Source organism: Mauremys reevesii, linkage group 8 (assembly GCF_016161935.1).
Source record: "Mauremys reevesii isolate NIE-2019 linkage group 8, ASM1616193v1, whole genome shotgun sequence".
NCBI classification, from domain to species: Eukaryota; Metazoa; Chordata; order Testudines; family Geoemydidae; genus Mauremys; species Mauremys reevesii.
The window spans coordinates 4,484,479-4,508,949 of record NC_052630.1 but is presented as its reverse complement, the minus strand read 5'-3'; the positions used below and the strand labels follow the sequence as shown (position 1 = coordinate 4,508,949).

At 46.8% G+C, this 24,471-nt stretch overlaps 1 long non-coding RNA gene across 1 annotated transcript; it reads left to right on the top strand.

Moving 5' to 3' along the window:
* Positions 1–5,375: 5,375 nt before the first annotated feature.
* Positions 5,376–20,957, top strand: LOC120370818. The gene is made up of 4 exons (XR_005583964.1): positions 5,376–5,498; positions 6,976–7,231; positions 9,359–9,561; positions 20,918–20,957. It is a non-coding gene; the product is annotated as an uncharacterized LOC120370818 (long non-coding RNA).
* Positions 20,958–24,471: the final 3,514 nt, after the last annotated feature.

Genomic DNA, 24,471 nt, shown 5'->3' with positions numbered 1-24,471 from the left:
GATCAATGCTGAGCCATGAGACCCCTCCACCCCATTTTTATGTGGACACATGATGAAGATGCTCACAGTATCTGAGAGTAGATCCCAGTCTTCAGAGGAGAAAGACTTTACTTTTTTAATATGTTTATTTTTGAGCTATGAGCGCATTAGAGCTCATCAATTAAACAGTAGAATTAGTTGAATTTTTTTGTTTAAAATTAGAGCCAAATGGATAAAAGAGTTCCTGTGGGAAATTTTGATTTTTCATCATCAAGAAAGAAAGAAAGAAAGCCCAAAATGTTTTGCTTTAAACTGAAAAAAATAAAAATTGTTTTTTCTAGAAAATATCAAATATTTCCACCAGCCCTACGCAAAATGCTTTTTTTTTTCCAATTTTTTTTTCATCAAAGGAGGCATTTCTGTGGGGGAATTTGACTAAAATGTTTATTTGATTTAGTTGGTGTTGGTCCTGCTTTGAGCAGGGGCTTGGACTAGATGACCTCCGAAGTTCTCTTCCAACCCTAATCTTCTATGATTTAGGTTTCTGTATTTTTTCAACAAAAACCTGAAAACGTCTGAAAAAAATTTGATGAAAATGAAAACTTTTTCATTTTCATCAAACTTTTTCACAGGAACAAAATTCCTCCAAATTTCCCAGATAACTAAACTAACCAGGGTTGAAACTGGTCACTACTTGGCAGAAGGATCTCCAAGAAAATGCTGGTTGTGAAAGGAATGGGTACTGGCGATTTTACAAGGTGATGCTTTTCCTTCTGAGTCAATATTGAGACAATGCCCCAGGAAGGTGTCAGAGAACACTCACACCACTGGAGGAGGTGCTGTCTTTTGGATGAGCCTTTAGAATGATGGTCATGAGCGGTTGTGTCCCTTAATAATTCCTCTGCACATATTTACAAAGAGTTGGAGTCTTCACTCTGGTATCCTGGCCAAATTACAGGTGTAGTAATTACGTTCTAATTCCCGCCTGTAGTTTCAGTTTGCTACAGAGTTCTTGATTCCTGGCCTGGCCTGTTGCTCTGCGCTGTTAAAAGAGATGGCACATTTTTCTCCAGAGGTGGCTGCATTTCAGTGCTGAGTGAAAAGAGCCAGATATGTATGTGCATAGAGTCTCCCATTTAACCACGGATCAGTGCATGTTCACACATGTATTGGCATCATGTCACTCACCACTGAAATGTAGCCATCTCTGGGGTGAAATATGGCATCTCTTTAACAGTATATAGCTTTGGAGTCAGGAGATCTCAGTTCAGCCTCTGCCACAGACTTCTTGTGCAACCTTGGGTGAGTCACTTAATGCATGTGGGTCTCAGATTCTCATCTGTAAAGAGAGAATAAGGATATTTCCTTTTTACACCCCCCCCCTCCCCGTTTGTCTGTCTTGTGTACGTAGGCCCTGGTCCCCCAAAGACCTAGTCATGTGCTTAACTTTATGCTCTGTGAGTAGCCCCAGGGAAGTCACATTTGCAGAATCAGGGCTTTAGATTGTAAACTGTGGAGGGAGGAACTGTCTTGTACTACGTGTCTGAATGCCCAGTGCCCAGATGCTCGCCAGCACCCAGCACAATGGGGCCCTGGTCTTAGCTTGGACCGCTAGGCTCTACTGAAATATGTATAAATAACAGGGGTGGACGAGTCAGTAAATTATTTTGTGAAGTGCTCTGGGATCCTTCTGGGACAGAAAGGTTACTCGCTAGGATTATTCTGGAGGGGAAATTGCTGAAGGAGGCTGTCTCGACTTCATCCGCTACGTGTAGGAAAGACAATCCCATTGAGAAGGGCCGCTTTTTACCGCGGGGTTCAGTCACTCATTGCTGGGTCTGGTCATGGTCTCCCAGGGTGTCATCTTCCGAGGGAACGGTGGAGCCCATTGTGACCCCGTCACGATGGTTCTTTCCCTTTGCTGGGAAGGAGGGAGGCCGGTTCCTGTGGAATCTCAGTTTTGGAAGGTTGTTGTTGTTTTCTTAAGCCCAAACTGAAAGAAAAATCATTTCTAAAGATGACAGGCTTAATTTACAGTGTCATTAACCAGATCCGAAACCCTAGACAGGCCGCGTCTCCTGTGTAAAGCACATTTTCCTCACGCTTTGCAGCTGATGTTTCTCTGATTATGCCAGATAAAGGCCTTTGTGGGTCCAGTTCCCTCGTTTTTCTTCATATGGATGCTATTATTGAGCGCAAGGGGACTTGGGGAAACCAGTTCTCTCTCTCTCACACACACACAGGCTCGCTACAGATTAATAATTAATCTGATATTGGCAAAGCACCCGCCCTCCAGCACATGCGATAGTTGTAGCCAATTTAAAATATATTAAACTTTTAAAAGAGGACATTCCCAAAGGACTTGGTCCAACCCCTCTTCATCTCAGAGCAAAGACTCATTTTCTTCAGGGAGCGTTGGCCTGCACCCTGAAATCTCAACAAATAAAAGTCCAGGCGGGTTTCTGAAACAAAGGGCCAGGAAAGGCTAGACTGGGGTAACAGGGAGGTAATAAATACGACACCAGAGTTCTGCCTTTGGGCCCCGTACGGTGGGGTCCTGCCCCTTGACTGAGACTTCTGTGCGCTCCCACAATGCAAATAATAAATAACAGCAGTTCAGCTGCACATGCCTTTGCAAGAGCAGCGGGTTTATGATGCTGTGTAAACGTGGGGTGAGAGGCTGTGACATGCATTTCAGGGAGGGGTAGATTACACACTACCACCACGGAAGAGGTCCCATGCGCCTGGTCCAGTTCCAGCTGATGGCAATGGAAAGTCTCCCATTGACTTCAATGGCCGCTGGATCATACCACCTCGAAATGATGGCCAGTGTCTGGGGGAGATGAGGCTCAAGGAGGAGACCTGAAATGCAGGACGGTCCTGCGCAGGTAGGAGCCTTTCTTGACCCCTACCAGACGTGTGAATGGTGCCCCCCTCTGGCCTTTCTTCTAACACGTCAGTGCCCACCGCTATGTTCCCCCCAGCAAAGTCAGGCAACGCATCCCGCCCCGGTGACATTCCAGTGGGGAAATCCCCGGAGAATGCTTTAATCTCGCAAGGCTTCCATAGCTGCTGACACAGGCAACGTCCTGAGCTCTCCCAGATGGCAGCAGAAGCTTTTCGTTTCTGCTTGTTACTGTAATAAAGCAATTGACCTGGATTCTGTTTCGGAGCCTCCTTGAACTGTGGATCTTCCCTAGACAAAGGCATCTCGGCTGAGTAATGTAGCCTCTCCAAAGACAGTAAGAGAGGCTGCTCCACCCCATGGCTTGCCCTACTGCGTACAACCAAATGGAATTTGTTAGAACACAGGGGTTTTATTCCAGAGAAAAGCTCATGGGAAAATTAGTAGTTTGGCCACATCAGTCTCAATGAGAACTTGTGTTTGTGTCAGATACATATTCCTAGGAGCTGTTTCTACACCTTTGTTAACCTGAAGCTCAGGGTATGGTTTGCTGCTCAATGGTAACTCTCCCATAGTCTTGGATGATGTCATAACGTGGCTTTTCCGAGAGAAGAAATGTTGTCCAGGACTTTCAGACTAGCCCGGCTCCTTTAGAAAAGTGTCATCGATGCCTTAGCTAATACCTGAATAGATGGTCTGAGAAATACGAGCAGAGAGCTTTGACTCCAGCGCCAATGCTGCAGCTGTCTTGTACTGCATTCCAGTTATGAGCCAAAATCCTGCCGGGAGGCGTGAAGTGTGATAGTTCAGTACTAAGGCAAAATTATCTGTTATCTATTGAGCTCCCCGACACAGCAGATATTAGTCTATTGGTTTGTTAAGATCTGTATGTGCTGTTCCTGCTGCTGCTACTGGTGATGGTGGCATGTCATTTTCTTTCCGAGTCTAGGTATTGTTCAGGATATCTTCATGGGCACGGTCTCTGTGGTCCATGCACCCTGTTCTGCAAAGAAACATTGCGGATTCTAAACGCATGATCATGATGAATCTGGATAGAGAAGAACGGGGGATGTCGTGTCAGTGAGTGGATTGTGTAACTCTTTGTTATCTCACTTGCTGGAGCATGGATGGATACAGGCAGATTATTGATTTGTTATTTATGTACCTCTAGAGGCTCCAGCTGAGATCAGGACCCTGTTGTGCTGGCATTCTACATACACCTAGCAGGAGACTGTCCCTGCCCTGAAGAGCTAACAAACTAAAGAGATAAAGGGTTGGAGGGGAAGGAGAAGCAGAGAGGGGTGAAGTCACTTGTCCAAGGTCACAGAGCAGGTTAGTGGCAGAGCTGAGAATCGTGCACTGGTTTCTTGAGTCCCAGTCCGGTGTTCTGTTTACTGGACCTCACTGAATAACTAAGGGGAGAAAATAGGCTGGAAAAAAATGACAATAGCAAAAGAATCTCGCATTTGCCCCAAAGCACCAGATCGTCCAGTGCTGATAACTTAGGCCCTATAATAGCTTTGCAACAACAAGACCTTCCGTCTTTTGCCAGTTCCTTTGCTTTTCCTCCCCAATGACCCCATTCACCAGCACTGCCACAGAGCGGTCAGACTCTCTGCTACTTCTCTCACATTCTGGTAAATAGGAATGAACCCCGCCCCCATACCCCTACCATATTTTTGCCCCAAACTCATGTAAGGGTTTCCCATCCCCAGCCTTCCTAATCCCTAAGGCATTTGTGTGCAGATAGGAACTGTCTCCTCACTAATCATTCTCCTCCTCCCACCAGCTGATTGACTCAGTGATATCCCAATCCAGCATGTAAGTCATTGTAGTCAATTTCAGGATGACTCAGGGGGCAGATTCAGGCTGATAACTGCTCTTTGCATATGAATGACATGGTGTCCAGCTATGCTGGGAAATGAAAGGACGGGAAGAGGCACAGACATGGCAAAACCAGAATTTACTAATCCAAACCTTCTCGAACCTTTGGGCTTTGGCTACAGTGGAGCCTGGGTCCCCTCCCCACTCCAATTTGGAATTTAGGTTTGCAGAATAAAAACCTGATGCACTAGGGGGCCTTGGGATATTTTAAACCAAAATTTAGCTCAGCTTTGAAACTGCCCAGCTGTGAAAGACGCAGGTTGATGAAATGGTGGGACACTGAAATGTGATGTTTTTTAAAACTTGCCTGAGTATAGAAGAAACTTTTTCAAGTTAGCACAAAAACTTGCTAAAAAGAGGCGATATTTTTCTGGGGGATTTGTCTGACCACAACACAAGCTGATCTAGTCTTTGTTGAGGGGTGATCATTAAAGTGGCCTCGTTGGCTCAGCATATGAAACCTGTCACCAGAGGGTCACTCGTCTGACTTTGTCCCAGGCCAGTAATGAATGCAAATGTTACTCTCCAATTGCTTTTTCAGTGTCTGCATGCAAGGAGCTGGCTGCATTCAGTTCCCAGTGGGAAGAGACCCACGTTGCAAAGTTACCGTCACAACTGGCACCAGCTGGCATCCTTGTTCGCTGGCCCAAGATCGAACGAGCCATGAAGGCTGAATGATGTTCCCAGCCCTGAAAGCAGCTGTAAATCTGCAATGGAATTACTCCAATGAGTAAATATTACTCCCAGGATTAACAGTGGCAGGGTTGGGCTCAATGTCCAGAAGTGCAGAGGGCTCCTCTGGGATTCCCTGTTAGCTACAAGAACTGACTTGCATTTTCTTATATGCAGTGGTTGTAGCCTCTATCACCTTGTGTCTCTTGCATCTTCTCAGGGAGCTAGGAACTATTCCCTGCAGAAGCATCTTGTCTCCTAGGTCCATAGACTACGAGGTCCATAAACACAAGTCGATTGTGTTTGTAAATCAAGTGATTACAGGGCACAGACTGAGACTCCTTCCATTTCCAGTCACCTCCATGTAACTAACATAAAGGAGATGGGTCTGAGGCAGACGTCTGAGGCAGACTGGTCATCTGCAAGTTCCTTGTTTCTCATAGTTGATTTCCAGACTTCAGCATTTTTAAAAAAAAATTCCATAACAAAAGGCTACAGCCCTGTTGGCTGTTATTGGCTATATGGACCAGTGGAGCTTCACAGCAGCAGAGGAACTGGCCTTATGTGTTTTTTGAGGGGAGCTTTCTTTTCTTGGTGAAACACCAAACCAAAGTTGTTACGCTGGTGGAAATTTAACTCTGTGCTGCCCCTACAGGGTCAGATCCTCAGCTGGTGTAAATCAGGGTAGCCCCACTGACTTTGCAGCGCTGTGATCCCTCTCGGATGCACGCAATTTGGTGTAGCTCCACTGTTTTCATCCAATGTGTCACATGCTCTCAGATGCTCCTACTAAGTTTCAAGAAGGCATGAGGTCTGACCCCAGAAATCTGGTGTTGATGTGCTGGAGAAGAGGCAGAACCTCTCCTTCAGTGATTCCACTGAATTCTGGGGGAGGAAGCTGCTGAGAAACACCTGGTTGGAGTGCAGGTGAAAACTGTGATACATCAGAAACCACTGCATGGTGTGGTTGGTAGACACTGGCTTTTGCATGGCCATGACTGTGCTGCAGACGGTTTGCTTTGCATTGCCTGGTTTATGTGACTCCAGTACAGGCAGCAATGTCCAGGAGCGAGGATTGGCAGGAAGGGGAAGGGATATTGTTGCTTGGCACCAGAAATGATTATTATGATTTTAAATTCTTTAGGACGGCCATCCGCCTTATCGAGGTCACTTGCTGCATTTAGGATGGGTCGTCATCCCTGACATGGACTGTAAACACTGCACATTATTAATAATAATAATGGTGACAGTCACTGAAATTCTGGAGCCCTCCACTCATTCACCCCTTTTTCCATCACTGTCCTCACGGTCGCTTCAGTTTGAGGTTTTATCAATGAGAGTTTAAGCTGATATTAGACATTGGAGGTGGTGCTGGTCTTGTATGATGTCTTCATGGTGATATGACTGGTTTAGGGGGCTCTTAATGGAGTCTGTCACCAGGAGGACATGGGTTTGGCTATGGACCACATCAGTAGTATATGGAAATGTTGCTGTCTCATTGCTCTGTCTGAAATGATTTGCCATTGTCTGTACAGTGCCAAGAAGTCACATGACCACATCACGAAAGCCATCCCCACCACCAGATGTGGTAGCTGCCAACTTGCCACTCTTGTGAACACTATGAGCAGAGGGGCCCACGGTTTAATGGGCCATGAATTAACTTCATAGTCTTAGAGGTGTCCAAGGCATTGGGCCCTCCAATGCTGAGAAGATCTGCGGTTTCAGGAGAGACTCAGACAAGCCTGGATGTGCCTGCAGCAGAAATGGAAGCATCAAACCATTAAATACTAGGTAAGATCTTGTTTGTTACAGATCTTGTATTTACTAATCACTACAGCTGGAAGATAAAAGCCACTTCCTTCTTGTTTTCCATCCTCTAATCAGGGAAGGATCAGGAAACACAGCCAGTGACATTTAAAAGTCCTCCATGCTAAGAAAAATGTTGCCCAGAACTTGTCATCTCAGTAAATTAACTGCAGAGACCCAGCTCTGGGAGACAGCCTTGGACTCTGTGTTTTTTGGTAGGTGATTCAGTAACAGATCAAGGTAATGCTGGTCACTGCCTCATTCTGTAGATTACAGTCCCCCCTTGGACCTATGCTTGCGGCACCATCAGGTCAACTCAATGGAGGTAGCAATGTAATGCAAATGAACCCTGTTTTAGATGGCGGATTCTCTTTCTCTTGGAAAGCGAGGTGCTAGTCTTTCTGGGTGCTAACATGTCACTCATGCTCTGTTTCCAGCCCTCTTTTTCAAGCTACCTGGGTTTCTTATTTTTTCTGTAAGGCTTTTATTCAGATCTGGTGCTGCCTGAAAGCTGCTTTCCTGGGGTGCTACCCAATGACCTGCATATGGTATCGGTGGAAGAGACAGTCTGTATTGCTTTGTTTATAAGAACATATTTCCAGTGATTGATGTTTGAGCTGCGGAAGTATGTTTGCAAGTTAGACTTTAAAACATGAATCAAACAATGTTTGGAATACGTTTGCTTCTCTGTCAAACATTTCTCTTAGCCTGGAGTCTGCACAAGCCTGTGTTTTTCCAGAGGTACCAATGCCCTGCTTGGAAATATCAGGATGAAAAGCATTTATTCTATAGGACCATCTCCAAGGGTAATTGTCAGACTCCAGGCTGTGTGCTCACCGATATACTGCGTTCACTGAGAGCTTTCCTCAGCGGCATTTCACAGGTAACACTTGCTGATGCAGGATGTGAATGATACATGGCAGACAGATGTACAGCAGCATTATCCCGTACAGCACATATGTCAGCTGCATTGTAACACACCCAAGGGATAAAGTCAAGCACAGGAGTAATCTGTATACTGCCCTGCAAACTGATGGTGCCCCAACCAGCCCAGTATGGCCATTCAAATCATCACGAGTGCCTAGCACGGCTCCCTGGATGCCTAAATGTGGCGTTCAGTGAAGAGCTGGGGCCCCGAACTGGAAATTGACTCCCGTGTTGGATTTTTCTCAGTGCTATAAGATTGATGTAAAGAGAGAGGATTCCTGGCAGGGGGACAAATCCTGGTATCTTACTCACCTGAGCAGTCCCGCTGACATCACTCTACATCTTCAGTCTGGGGGAGACGCATGATGACACTGTTTGCCCATGCATTACTGCCCAGATGTCCATTGTAAGTGCCTGGAGAGAGACTCTTCCAGTGTTATCTGAGATGGCCGTTCATATTATTGTCAGGGGGGCTTTTTCTACATATTGCTCCTACAGGTAGCAAATCTGGCCCTGATGAGCTGGCGGTGACAGAGCCTCCTGGGTTTGCAGCTGTTTAAAACAAACGAAGAATCAGAACACCCGCTGTTGCATTCAATGAGATTTATAAAGACTGTAAATCTCTCAGCTTCAGGGAAGCTTCAGGCAACCACTAGCTCCCTAGAGTTAGAAAGAAACGTCTTCTAAAGCATCTGAACAGGCCACTGACAGAGGCAAGATACTGAACTAGATGGACCAGAGGAATGATCCAGACCAGCAGTTCCTATGTTGTCTGTATAGCGCCCAGAGGACATGTGACCACATTGCAAAAGCCCCCCCACCATATGCAGTAGCTGCCAACTTGTCCCCCTTGTGAACGCTGAGACTGGCCAGCATAGGAACTAAGGGAGAGATTTATAAAGGTACGTGTGCACCTAACTCCCCAGGATTTCAATGGGAATTAGGCACCTAAATACCTGGAAAAGTCTGACTCTAAGGTCCTGATCCAAAGCCCATTGACGCCAGTGGACGTTGGGTCAGAGCTTTTGAAGTGATTGCAGTTTTCTAGCTGGAGAAAGGGAGCAGAGGGACAACTGCTCAGCACCAACCTCTGTTTCTTTCATGCAGTCACATGCAGAGACACACGCAGCTTTTCTCACTGTCTCTCTTCCAGTTATTTCCCTCTTTTTGTCTTTCTCTCTCCAGGGTGCTTACTTTATGCTGCGCCTTCTGAGGTGACTGGCTGGCTGTTTATGGCCGAGCTATCAGACGGTACCTTTTCCTGGAGGTCGAGCTACTTACACTTTCCAGCAGGGTGAATGTTAAAAGCAAAGGCTCTTGGCCACATAGGGAACAATCTGATGATTGGGCTGATACCTCTGAAGACAGGGAGGGCTGCTGACTCACAGGTGAGCTGAGTATTTTAATCTCTTACCTGAGACAAGGTGCTGGAAGCTGACTCATGAGTTTGCTCTTCTTTGGGCAGTGGGAATGATCCTGACCCCGCCGGAAGCAGCCTGGCTTCGGCTCCCAGAGCAGAGCTGTTGCATTCAGAGGTGTCTCATCAAGCCATGGCCATCACTGGACATTCTTTTATACCACGCCGCCGCGTAGCTTCAAACTGTCCCATGGGAAATCTGAAGAATGAGGGTTTATTGAAGCTGCACTTTAGGACCAACTCAGCTGTAGGTTTCCTTCCCCTTTAGATAACCCGATTGCCTGTGGAAGGAGCCAAGGAATGAGTTGGATGGTCAGTGTCCAGATGTTCAGGGGATTGAAAAAGCTTTAAGGCCGTGATCCACCAAAGCACTTAAGCTCATGCGTAGTCCCATTGATATTGGCTTCAGTGAGATGACTCCCGTGCTTAAAGTTAAGTATGTGCTTTGCTGGATCAGGGCCGGAGTAGTTTATACTTCCGTATGGATTCATTTTGTCATTTCGCTCCTCTTGCCTCTCTGGCAATGCTTGTTTCTCTGCGTCTGTTGTCTACTTCCCTCGCAGGCTGTCTTCTGTAATCCAATCCACAGGCTGGCGTGGGCTGCCTCCCAGCAGCTCACACGTGGCTGCACTGCCATTTGATGCACCGAGATGTTCCCAAGCTCAGGGGCTGGGGAAGAATCCAGTTCAAACTGCTTTAAAGCGAGGCAGCCTGATGGCCCAGTGGGAGTCATGGCCATGGAGAGGACCTAGGTTTGAATTTCATTCCCAATCTCAGGCTGGCAGGGGTTGTGATAGAGCTGCAGAGGCCATGCACTCAGCTCATGAATGAGAAGGGCTCCCTCAATTTGCTCGGTAATAAGACTGCTTAGAAAAATATAGCCCTTCCCACACTCAAAGCACTGCGTAATTAATCCTTGTAAAGGTCCTGCAGGCAGGGAAGTAAATATCATTGTCTCCATTGTACAGATGGGGAAAGTGAAGCAGAGAAAGAGAGAGAGCGATCTGAAGGGATTTGCTCAAGGTCATACAGTGAGTCAGTAGCAGAGATGCGATTAGAACTCAAGATTTCCAGAGCCCAAACCCCACACTAGCAGAAACCCTGCTCCAGCCAATTGGGAGCAGATAGATAGACTTGGAAATGGGAGGGCAAGCTCTGAAGGGATTTATCTACAGTGCGCACTTGAAGGGGATATAGAGATCTGTCTGTGCACAGCTAAGCACATTGGTCCACAGAGATTGAATTATTTGAGGCTGCATTTTAAAATGCAGTGTCTCTGTTTTGGTGGGTGCAGGGATCATGGATGCGCCTTCTCTGCAGAAGCTTAGCTCCTCTTGATAATTAAAAGAAGCAATCCAATCAATAAGTCTTTAACCAATGACGAGTGACCTGCGACTATTTGAAGAGAGGCTTGATTCTGTAAACGGTGTGTTTTTAATTAAAAATTACATCAGATCTCTCATTTGCATGTGCAGTTACTGCTACTGCATACATTGGAGGGGTGATTGCTCATGCAAATAGCAGGTTCTGAGTCTATCGAACCTACTGTTTGCATGAGTGATTACCCAAGCTTTCCTTTTGGCCACACAATCAAGAAAATTTGGGGTGTATTTGTGCATACAGTGGTTGGAAAATTAGGCAGCAATGGTCCATGAAAAGAAGGATGGTCTCATGGTTAAGACACTGGGCTGGGACTCAGGAGAGATCTGGATTGCATTCCTGGCTTTGACACAGACTTCTTGTGTGGCCTTAGACATGTCACTTAGCACCTGATCCAAATCCTATTGACGTCTATGCAAAGACTTCCACTGATATTAATGGGTTTTGGATCAGGCCCTGTGTATCTCAGTTTCCCTGTCTCTACAATGGGAATATTAATCCTTACCAACATCACAGGAGCGTTGTGAGGATCGACACATTAATGTTTTCTTGGTATTCAGATACCACGTGCCTTTGCATAAATAAATGAGCTTTCAAACCCACAATTTAGGAGGATGAAACATAAGAGTCCTGACATTGAGAAGCCACCTGAGGCTGTAGGTCTAGCCAAGAAAGGCTAGAGATACCCTGCTGAAGGCTGTGGTTTGACCTTCTCCAATCCCTCTTGTCACAGCAGGTCTGCCTGAGTCATTCTCCTGGACTGTTTATTTTATTTTGCTCTCAGAAATCCTGAGAACACTGTTAGAAACATGAAGGGGAAAAACCCAAAGCTGTGTTCCTTTAACCACTTCATCTTAGAGAACGCTGCTCTGCTGTGACGTCTGGGCTCTGTGGCACATGGAAAATGCATCCATTTAGCAGTTCTAGTTCTTTAACAGGTCTGCTTTCATTACCTTCTAGTGCCACCAAGATTTATTCACTTCCCCAGTATTTTTAAAAGTTTGTTTCCCTTAGAACAGGGCTGCTCCTGCTTAGGAGAGATTAGGAGATCCTAGTTTGTGGCTTCTCTTGGATTCCCATTCTAAGGCTCTAATGAACTATGGATGAGTGGGCGCAGTAATCCACTTGGTGCAGGAGCTCGTTAAAGTCACTGATTCCATTGTCGTAACGAGCTACATATGGTCAGATTGCTTCTCTAAATCACTGATTACTGTAACCCAGAAGGGCTTGACGGGGCACCCAGAGAGGTCAATGGGAGATTTGCCGTTGACCTCAATGGGAGCCAAGCAGCATCCTGCTTTCTCAAAATGGGATGCTGATAAGGAGCAATTTGAGCATTTCAGGCCAAAAATTAACACAATTTCCTCTCATTTGCTTGTCTCGGCAATTGCTGCCCAGTGCGTGAGCCATGCCGGCCGAGTGCTGTGGGAACTGGTTAAGCACTGGTTGCTAAGAAATCATCCAATGAATTTAGCCCTTTAAAATACACATATATATATATAAGTAGGTGAATCACTCACAAACTGATCCTGATTCCTGTGAACGTTTCTGTTGTTCACAGAGATTTGCCAAGAAGCTCATGCAAACCACTTTCAGCCTGTGGCACGTTCCCAAGCTGGTCACTTCAACAGTTCGCTCTTCAGATCAGCCACACTGGCGGGAGTGCTGGTGCGAGATGGTGCTGGTTGCTGCCTGCATTTTAAGCTCCAGGTCACGCAGACCCGCTGTGAGCAGAGTCGGACGCCGTCGCGCATAAAACCTTCGCCTCTGCCTGGAGCCCAGCCTGTGCTATTCTTTGTTAATTGGGTAACAAAGGGCACTCAGAGGCCCCAGCCAACTTTGACCCTATTGTGCAGGGTACTGTGTGTGCAGAGAATGAGAGTTAGTCCCTGCTCTGCAGAGCTTACGGGCTACACAGACAAAGTCTGGGAGGGGAAACTGAGGCACACAGCATTACAGTGATTGGCCCGTGGTCATACCGTCATGAGCGACAGAGCCAGAAATAGAAACCCCAGTCTCCTGAGTCTCGTGCCCTCTGTGGTAGACACACCACCGCTGCGAGCCCATCAGACCTCTCCTGTACTAGCATTCCCACTGGCGGAGCTGACCCAGGGAGAGCAACAATGGGAAATTTGGGATCTTGCGCAAAGCCCTGATCCTGCACTGGAGCCAATAGGTCTCTTCATGAGCTCCAGGAGCTGGGTGCAGGATTAGGCCCAAGACACTTAATCTCTCTGCACATGGGTGTGCCCGAGGGCTTTGATTCTTGCAATGAGAAGTGCTCTAGAAATGCAAAAATATCGTTTGTGTGTTTCCTACTTTAAAAGTCAGTTGCCAGCACTTATGAAACAGGCCCTGACCCCCACCAAATCATCAGCCCATAGAGAAAATAGCTTAGTTTCTCCCGCCCTGCTCCTGCACAGCCATAAGCATACGCATTTCTAGCCACAATTCATTCATTATCGAAAAGCAGCAGCAGCAGCAAGCCATTCAGTTAATTCCAGAGGTAAGAAAGGCCCTTTCTGCAGCCAGCTCCAGCCACAAACGCACAAGAGAAATGTGCCTTTGTCTAGGGAAGCTTCAGAGAATGAAATTCCCTTTGAGGATAGGATTGTGTTTGTAAGATTTCAACCTCCCTCCCCGCAAATCTGGACAATAACAGCTTCTGTCTAAGGGAATCATTCCCCTAAGGTACCAGCTGAGTCTGGAGAATTATACTTTAGTACAGTAATTAGGGTTCTGCTGCTGATAAGGATGCTGACCTAAGCCACTTTCTGCTATGGACAGGCCAGTGAACTGAGTGTGCATTACCTTCTGCTTCTAACAGGACTCCCAGCTGCATAGTAATAGAAAGAAATGTAAACAACTGGAGCGCTGTTGCTGAGGGAGCAGGAGGCTGGGCAGGGGATGGTTGGTGGCACAATAACACACAGTTGGTGGTAGGCCTGCTTCTGCCATTGGAGTAAATGGGAGCTTTGCCATTGACTTAAATGGGTACAGGATCAGACTGTAAATTAAGAACATAAGAACGGCCAGACTGGGTCAGACCAATGGTCCATCTAGCCCAGTGTCCTGTCCTCTGACAGTGGCCAATGCCAGGTGCCCCAGAGGGAATGAACAGAACAGGGAATCATCAAGTGATCCATCCCCTGTCGCCCATTCCCAGCTTCTGGCAAACAGAGGCTAGGGACACCATCCCTGCCCATCCTGGCTAATAGCCATTAATGGACCTACCCTCCATGAACTTATCTAGCTCTTTTTTGAACCCTGTTATAGTCTTGGCCTTCACAACATCCTCTGGCAAGGAGTTCCACAGGTTGACTGTGTGTTGTGTGAAGAAGTACTTCCTTTTGTTTGTTTTAAACCTGCTGCCTATTAATTTCATATGGTGGCCCTTAGTTCTTATGTTATGAGAAGGAGTAAATAACACTTCCTTATTTACTTTTTCCACACCAGTCATGTTTTTATAGGCCTCAATTATATCCCCCCTTAGTCGTCTCTTTTCCAAGCTGAAAAGTCCCAGTCTTATTAATCTCTCCTCCTCTCTCTCAAATTACTAGCTGTTTTCTGCTAGCAGCTCACATGCCAGTCTGATTTAGGAGAGGGATGAAGCAAGTTTTACTCATCTCAGTCTCATCCGCTGCACCAAAATCAGCTACGACACAGGCTCAGCAGCAGGCCTGAATCAAGGTGTGTTGCTAGCGTTGGGTTGGGGGAGCCCATGCTCAGTTTTGACTCCAGCCAGCACTTTGAGTTCTTAACTTTCACAACCACCACATTCATCCAAACACATTCAAAGAAAAGACCCGACACCTTCTTTACCCTGTCCCAACTGCTGATAACTGCCTTCTGGATTGCCAGAAACAGTTGTCTGCCTTCTGCTCCATAGTGCTTTGCATCATAGCAAACTGTGCAGTTGTCCCCAATCCCTTCAGCGGTTGCAAAGGTTTTAATATTAATGTAGCCTGCGGTTATAGAAGGAGAGAGTTGCTGCAGAGAACTGCAAGGAAATAATTCCAAAACGGACTTCTGATGATCTCATTAACCCATGAGAGCAGAGGAAAATAATTGCTTGTGGTTCAATGCAGTCCATCTGTAGGGGATTTTCTAAATAACAGGGGCCTAGAACATGGTTTTTAAGTTTCCAAAAATTTTAAACAACTAAAACATTTATTAGAGCTGCAGCCTTGTCAGAAATCATTTTCAGCTATTAGCGTAGTAAAATAAAGGGATTTAAAGCTTCTCAGATTGCCATTTTAACAGAGTTCAGGTGACCTACAGTCCCCAGAATGATTGATGCAACAGAATAGTGTAATAAGATCACAACCCCACTGAGAGCATGAGAATCTGGCCCTTTAAATGCACTGAGCTTTGCTGTATTTTTGTCATATTTAAGAAAAAAATCATGAGTCAGGCCACCAAAACTCACAAAATTGATTTAACAATCATGAGATTTTAAAAAAATAATAATAAATTACTTTAAAAAAAGAAAGAAAGATGAGGTTCTCCCATAATCACATGAGTCCAGGAGCTGGGGCTTTAAGAAAAACACCAAATATCAGGGAGTTGTGATACAATCAGGAGGGTTGGCAATACTGTCATTTAGAAAGCTAAATGGTGAACTGGAACAGGCTCCCTGGGACAGAGAACGTCACAGGCATCTTGAAAACACACACACACAAACACAAACACACACACGCGCTCTGTCTCATTAAAAACAGCATTATTAAAGCGATGCTATAACCCCCGCAAACCTACGTCCTAACAATTTCCCAATGGCGTGAAACTCTTGTCGTTTGTTGTAGCTTTGCCGCGCCACCTTCCTTCGAGAAATCCCGAGAAGAAAGCAGCAGCAAAGAGCCGGTTTAAGGGCCTCATCCTGAGCATCAAGTCCCTGCACTGGGTGGCTTTGGACACCAATGGGAGCTGCTAGTGCTCAGCGCCACTCAGGATCAGCCCCTGAGCCTGTGACTGTGAGATATCCTATCTGGTCATTAGGAGGGGGTGTGGGGGGGGATACCTTCCTACACCCTTATCAGGCCGTACATTTAATCTTTCTCTTAAGAGGCACCTACTTAATTACTCCCTTTTCCAGTTGTATTGTTCAAACCCCTCTTTGAAAGAGCGATTCCTACTGTGATCATTATCAAGTTCTCCCCTGCCTGCCCCCTCCCCCTCCTTTCCTAATCACCAGGTTGGTGCCAGGGCCTCCTTCGCTAGCCTGCCAAGGGATCTGGTAGGAGCCAGCCATTGGGCCGCCTTGCTCGGCGTCCCCCGTTCCCCAGCCTTCCCCTGTCGTTCCCACTCCAGAGCTCCAGCCCTGAGACAAAACAGACCCCCCGGCCCTGTTCTCCCAAGCTAACTGCTGTCACACTGACCTCCACTCTGCCTCCCCGGCTGGAGGAAAACACCGCGCTCAGCCAGAGGGAGCAGAAGTGGGCCCAAAGGAGGCCATTCCAGTGTAGCTGTGGCTGCCTCCTCCCTGCCCGTCGTGCTGGGGCTTGCAGCATTATGGTTAGCGCCAACAGGCCCGTGAAGCCAATGCCTCTGTAAGGGACGAGGCATGTGACATAGGCCAAGCGGATGTCACGCTGCTGACATGTCCCAGCGTCACACAGGCAGACACGGCCGTGGCGGGCCATGCCCCTGAAAGCACTGGCATTTAGCAAAGTCCAAAGGCGCGGCCAGCGGCTGAGTGGGAGGAGCCACGTGCATTGGGATTTGGCTGAGTTACAACCAGCTATTTTGGGAAGTCCTGTCGTTTTCTGGGCAGCTCTTCAAAACAAAACCGAGCCAGATGCTGAGCTCCTTTACACCAGGGCAAGGCAGAGTAGCTGTACGCACTGCGGTGGGAGTTCTCTGGAGTTAGAGCTATGGAACTGGGCAACCAGAATCTGGTCCAAAGCATTTAAAATATGCTTCACTGCTTGTTCAAGTGCTGAGCCTTCCTTAAGTGGGCAGGCGTTTTAAACACAGAGCTTCCATTGGGCTTAATCAGAATGGCCCAGGCCTTTCCACCCTCTATTTATAGGAGAGAGAGTCTTTAATTTTGCTGCAACAGACTGGTTACTAGTTGTTAAAAGCATACCAGTAACTATGCATATATTACCTCATTTGCTCAGCCTCAATCTATTTTAACAATTAGTTGTTAATAGGGTGGTTGGAAATTGTCATGTTTTTTTAATGGAAAATGTTGAATGTTCTTCAGAATGAAATGCTTTCCATTTTCCCCAACCAAAACCAATTTTTTCGGCTGACACTGCTGAAACAACAGCAACAACAACAAACTGATTTGCAATGAGAAATAAAAATGTTTCAATGAAAATCGATGCTCTCCATGAACATTTTAATTTAGTCAAAAGTGTGATTTGCAATCAAAACTGATGGAAAACTTTTGACCAGCCCGCGTCGCTATTTCATTGACATTCCTAAGCTTTGACAAAATGTAAAGTTATCATTAGTTCATAGGTTCATATATTTTTAGGGCCGCGAGGGACTATTGTGAGCATCTAGTCTGAACTCCTGTATAATACGGGCCAGAAAATTTCACCTAATAATTCTTGCATCAAGTCCAATAACTTGTAACTGAGCTAGAGTGTATCTTCTAGAAAGAGCCATCCAAGCTTACATCGAGTGATAGAGAATTTACCACATCCCTTTGTAAGTTGGGCCAGTGGTTAATTACCTTTATTGTTAAAAAATGTGTGTAATTTCCTATTTGAATTTTACTGACTTCAGCTGCCAGGCTCTGGATCTTGTTATTCCTTTTTCTGCTACAGTAAAGTGCCCTCTTGCATGAGAGACATTCTCTCATGTGGAGGCACTTGTAGACTATGATTCAGTTCCCTCTTAACCTTCTCTTTGATTAAGCCAAATAGCCTGAGTTCCTTGGTTCCAACAGTGGCCGTAGAGTTTGTTACTATAAATATCAACGTGACTTTTAGAAAACGTTCAGCTTCTGCATTGTTCTTCTAAATGTGTTCCCGGTTTTGTTTTTTGACACTGCTAGTTTTGATTGGCCAGGGAAACCACATGGTGGGTTTTGTTGTTGTTGCTTTTCAAACTAGAAAATTTCCAATTTCAGCGATCCACCCACAATTTCAGAAAACAAACAAACAAAAAAAATCAACCCATTGCAAAACACGACAGAATGGAAAAAACACTTCTGAATTCCTAAGAGTCGTTTTCTATTTTTCCATGAACTGTAGTTACGCCCCTGCTGCCAGGAGCGTTGGAAAAAACAGAAAGACTCAAGCTTGAAGAGATACAGTCATGCCTCTTTAATTACACTTCACTGATACTTTATAACTGAATACAACTGTGGCTAAAGACAGTTCCAGACGCTTGCTGACAAAACCGTGCTGTGTAGGAAAAGAGTCTGCCTTACCAAAACAGAGCTCAGCAAATCTCAAACAGAGACTCAGCTACAGTACGTGATAAATCAGTGGGCGATACCTTTCTGAGTGAATTTCATAAGCGAAGGGAAAACAGAGGTATTGTCATCAGCAGGAACAATAAACGCCAAATCATGGTACATTGTGCACATACTGTACAGTGCAAGAAGCTAGGGATCCACTAAAGCATGTGGTTAGCAATGATCCCACAGCTGCATAGAACGGGCATCAGTTCCTTGGAACAAGGAACAGGCAGATCAGCAGATAGTACCTGTGGTGAACATGACAAGGCTCTTAAAATGTTCTGAGTCGGGACACTGTCTGAATATAGCCTTTGGGGTCTTGATTCTTGAAGTCATTGGGGTTACCCATGTGAGTAAGGACCATTTACCTAAGGGACTGCAAGCCCAGACCCTTTTTATGTATCATCCGTGTGCTAGCTGTCTGCACCTAGCCGAGAACAATGCAAAAGACAAGTTCCCTGGCCCTATGGCTTTTGAGTTAGCTGTGTATGAAAAAAACATGGCAATGCTTTTGTCTGGTAGGCCCAGGAGCTGGTGGCGCTTTGGTTTGTTTTTCCCCAGCCTCAGATAGTTCAAAAATGGGTGATTGGATTTGGATCAAAATTAGAAAATTTAAAAAATGCTGTACAGCTGAGGTGAAAAAAGGGACCATTTTGTTCCAAAAGGGACATTTCGGAGAAAGTTATAGATGATTGAAAGTTGGGATTCTCATTAAAGCTGTCAGCTTTAACCCTCACTATAATGTGGAGTGAACTGGAATAAATAGCCTAGAGGAACATTTTCAGGTATTGTTTATGTGTTTATTACCATAGCACCTAGGGGCCCTAGCTATGCAGCTGGAGGACTCCATTGTGCAAGGTGCTGTACAGACACAGACAGAGTGGCTATCTATGTCGATCACTTTGTAAATGACTTTGGAGCTAAGTCCTATGGACTTCGAGTACACTTAGGTTCCTAAGCATCAGAATTGCTTTTTAAAATGACTCCAAAATCACTTAGGCACCTTTGAAAGTGTTTCCCTGCCACTTAGCTGTGACTCTGCCGTGCATGAATAATGTGGCCATCTCAAAGTCACGGCCATAAAAATGTGTAAACCACCCCCCCCCAACACCACCAAACAGTCTGCGTGTAACGGACCCAATGCATCCCTGGCATAACCCCAGTGGGTTATGGGAGAGAGGAATTTGCATTCCATTCTGTCCTGTGTGAATGGAAGTTGAGTGGCTTAGGCCCAGGTGCTAGTGTGGTGAGGTCTTGTGATGGGGTTGGGTTCATGCTTGGAGTCTGGTATTGGGTTGGGTGGGGTTGCTAAGCATAAGAACCCAAGGCCAGCCATCCTGGGTCAGACCGATGGGCCAGCTAGCCCAGGAGCCTGTCTTCTGACAGTTGCCTTAATTTATAATCCCTTTGCTCCTTAGTGTTTGTGCTGTGAGGAAATAACTTTAACACTATGTTTTTTGTGGGGGAATTGGATATTATACAGGCCAGTGTAGTGATTCTCTATACCTGTATGTCTATTCAGAGGGGTGATACGCAGCATTAGCACACGTCTGTTTCACACCTAGCATCGCTACACACATGTGGGTTTCTTGGTTTGTCCATGAGCAATATATGCCATTGGCGTTTTAGTTTTGGCAAATGTCCTTTCACCGCTTATTATATAAATAATATAAATAACTCATCCTCTGACTTCAAACATGCCACTTCAGATGTATGGCGGGAGATTACAGAGTTTGTTAAAGCTCAGGTCTTCAATCATCTAGGCATCTTAGAGGCTGTTCTCTAAAATAGAGATCAATGCTTCAATTTTATGGGAGGCCTGTCCCATGTGACCAGACCCAAATCCCTTATTTTATGGCTTGCTTATGCATTCCTGGTGAAAAACGGTTTACATTTTGGGCCCCGGGAGCTCTCCTAAATCAGCTGCCAGGTTTTTGCAGCTGGTAGCAGAGGGGAGCGCTGTCATCGGGCCGCCCGGAGGTGAACAAACGAGCCGAGATGTATGTTAGTGACGGCCTTAGCAGGGGTGCTGAGCGTGCTCCCCCCAGTGCATGGAGCTGCTACCGCGCCGAGCCGAAAGGGCTGTGGTTCCACGAAGGGGATGGTTGTCTGACTTACAGGGCAATGCTAGGCCCTTCCACCCCAAGCCATCACTCAACCTGCTGCACGTCAGAGAGCGGCACTAGTGAAGGCCAGAAAGGGATGAGCCTGAGCAGCATTACTGGGCTGCAGGCTGTTTCTCACCCCGCTGCTGCTCACCTTGCACCAGTGACTCCCTGGCAGCAGCTTCTTGGGCTTTTAATAGAGTTAGGTGAAAGGGTTAAGGAACAGCAGAGAAGCACGAAAGGACAGTAAGGTAGGAAGGCACCTGGGATAACCCCATTGCTACTAATATTGCTCCTAGTGCTCATTCCTGATGGGTCTGTTGCAGAGATGGATCTGGATCTATACTAGAACTGTGCCTTCAGCTCCCACCAAGCTTTGGAGACGTTCAGCTGCTGATTCTGACCTCATCCCTCTCTCTACCCAGGGCTCAACCAGACCGCTGAATCCAACCCAACCCAGTGTCAGAGACATTTGGATTCCAGCTCCAGTCTTCATGACTCACATCAGACCATTGTGAGGTAAATCAGAATTATTATCCCCACTGGGGAAACTGAGGCATGGGGCAATTAACTGACCTGCCCAAGCGATGTGGGTGGGCAGTGTGTGGTGGAGCTGGATGGAACCAAGGAATCATGATCTCCAGGCCTCGGCATTAACCACCAGAGCACGATTCATCTTCCTATCTGAGATGGAGAACAATGATTGATTGATTAAGTATCCACCAGCAGCACCAGGTTCCCTGAGCAATGATGAGAACAGATTAAAACACAGTAAAGACATAGCATCACAGATGTTCTTCCAGAGTCAGCCAGAGCGAGACACATTTAGGATACCTTGGTGTCACTGTCCCCTAGTGGAATCTGGGGACTGGATATCTGTAGGAGTCACCCAACCCATTCCTACCCAGTAGGGTTCAGTAAGATCCCTGCTCTCTATTAGCAGTTTACAGTTATGCTGGAATTCGGAGTTATCTTCTTGAGCTGTGAGATTGCAACACTGCACTGTAAGGGGTGTATTTCTAAAGGCTGCCCTTTGCTCGTCTGCACGTGTGACTCCTCACATGGGGTTATTAGCAGGCATGGGATCCAGTGCCTGGAGCACAAAGCGCAGGCCCTAACTATTTGAACTAACAGAGGAACTTCATTAGCTGGTAACAGTAGTAGGTTTTTATCCCCTTAAGTGGGTCAGATACTGGAGGAGGGGAAATGTAACACATACTGGGTTAAAGATGCCGATCTGCACATGCACTCACATACAGCCACACCTGGTAGATGCAAAAACCAGTCTGTCTTATTAGCCGAACATGCAGTTTTCATAGTCAAATATCTGCCATAATTAGAATTCACACCCATGCAGCCTACCGAGGACAAGACATCAGAGTCATTTCAGTCTTGGGACAGTCAGGGAAATTGCTGCAGGGTATTTGAGTGCGTCTGCGGTGGTGAAATGCACAGGCGCTGACTCCATGGGTGCTCCAGGGCTGGAGAACCCATGGAAAAAAAATCAGTGGGTGCCCTCCTCCCCTTTCCCCACCCCCCGCCCGCAGCACCTCCTGCCTCGTGGCGGCCCTGCCAATCAGCTCCTCCCCCTCTCACCTAGCATCTCCCGTCTACCGTGGATCAGCTGTTCAGCCGCGTGCAGGGGGCACTTGGGAGGGAGAGGGAGGAGCGAGGGTGGGGTGCGCTTGAGGGAGGGGGCAGAATGGGGTGGAAAAAGGCAGGGCGGGGATAGGGCTTGGGGGAAGGGGTAGAGTGGGGGCGGGGCCTGGGGCGAGCACCTTCCCCCCCCCCCCCCGGCAACTCAGAAAGACAGTGCCTCTGGTGAAATGTAAGAGCAAGGTTCCTTCTGGCCTTTAATGTCTAGAGACACCTGGAAAAGTGCAACCCTACCCTTGCAAATTAAATCTATTTCTCTTATTTTAATGGGTGCCATAAGCGTATATCTTTTCCCATAAGAGAACTGCAAGCAAAGCCCTTGAAGTGAGGAGTAACAAAAGTCCACGCCAGCCTCTATAAACCCAGTGTTATTGGCTACCACCTTGTCCTGGGAGTTTTGACTTTGAATTATTGCCATTTTGACTCTTTTCTGCTAAGCAAAGTGCAGAGTTGGTAGCAAGCAATAAACATAACTCCTCTGCAATGTACAAACACCTCCCCCCTCCCCCCCATGCAGCCGTCTCCTTCCTGACTGTGCTGTGACAGAAAACAGCTGCTCCACTGGAAAGAAGCACCTCCAGAATGCGGGTAAGGAGAAAGAACGCATAATGAAATGGGATTCGTAAATGGACCTCTTCCCCCCACCCTTTGCCTCCCACCGCATGGAAAAATTCCACCACCAGGGCTAAGGCATTATTTATCGCGGTGTCTCCAGGTGACAGCGCACGCTGCCTGTGTTTGCAGGGAGTGCCACCATTAGTAACTTTTAAGGATTGTAATCATCCACCGGGATGGAACGTAGCAAAGCTGCAGCCAGAAAGCGGAACAGCCAAGTCGAAGCAAGTTATGAAACAATGTCGCCTGTGCCCTTTGCTGTTGCTTTGTGATATATGTCGATGGGTTTGTAAACTCTTAAAGCAATGAGCTATTGTATTGGGGTCTCACGCCCCTCTCTCGTTGGTGCAAGCCCCTGCCATGCTCAAGGGAAGGCCTGGCTAGTAACCTGCCTACCGGAACCCTTTCTCCAGTTTACCGATTCAGAGATTCCAAGGCCAAAGGGGACCGCTATTAAAGGAGGGCACTGAGCACTGGACTGGGACAAGCTCTGTCGCTGGCCTGCTGGGTGACCGTGAGCAAGTCACAGCACTGCTCTGCGCCTCAGTTTTCCCAGCTGTGAAATGGCGATGAGGCTGTGCAGTGCTTGGGGATCTGTGGGTGAAAAGTGCTACGCCAGCGCTCGCTGGTGTTTTAAAGGTAAAAGCAGGCCTTTTAGCAGAGGCACGTGGGTGGGAGTTTATCTCAAGAATCAGACAGTCCCCAGATAATTAAACCCACCTGTTAAACCAGATACTGAATCTACTAGAGCTGCTTTCCCTTCAGAGACCATCTTCAGTGCCTGACATGACACACACACACACAGACCGGATTGTATACAATGATAATTAGGAAGGGGCTGGTGTTGTGATATCTGGCTGGGCCCAGCACCTTCAGGGACTGCCAAAATACCCACAGGGAAGACAAGACCCTTGTCTTCAGCTGTCCTGTACCCCGAAATAACCCTATCCCAAATAGAGCTGAACCCTGAAAAGGGAGCTGTGATACAGCCTCAGGAAGCCCATTAAGGACTTTGCTGTTGATTTTATTTGAAAGGTGCCCAGATGCCACTGTGATGGGCAGCAGAATAAAATCCTCCCAAACAATCCTTCCTAAAACTTTCCATTGCAAAGGGAGAAATGGAATGAATGAATGAACAAATGAACATGCAGACAGGAGCAACCTTTCAGCCAGGGAGCAGGGCCCCAATGTGCCAGGTGCTGCACAAACGCAGAACAAAAAGACAGTCCCTGCCCCAAAGAGCTTCCAATCTAAGAATAAGACAAGAAACAGCAGATGGAGACGGACCGATGAGAGAATCCCAGGAGGCAATATTGCTCAGTGTGATAGTGATCTCAGCACACCAGCATCCCTGTCCTGCCATTGCTTCAGCCTCGTAGCTGCATGAAAACGTTCCTTGGTACCACCTTTTACATACTGTTCACTGGCCCGGCTCGCGCTGCTGTTACCAGGAACTTCACTAGGAGGGTGGTGGAGCACTGGAATGGGTTCCCTAGGGAGGTGGTGGAATCTCCTTCCTTAGAGGTTTTTACGGCCCAGCTTGACAAAGCCCTGGCTGGGATGATTTAGTTGGGGATTGGTTCTGCTTTGAGCAGGGGATTGGACTAGATACTTCCCGAGGTCCCTTCCAACCCTGATATTCTATGATCTGAGAAGTTATGGCTTTGAGCCACAGGATAGGGTTGGTGCAGGAAGGTTTGGGCTGGAG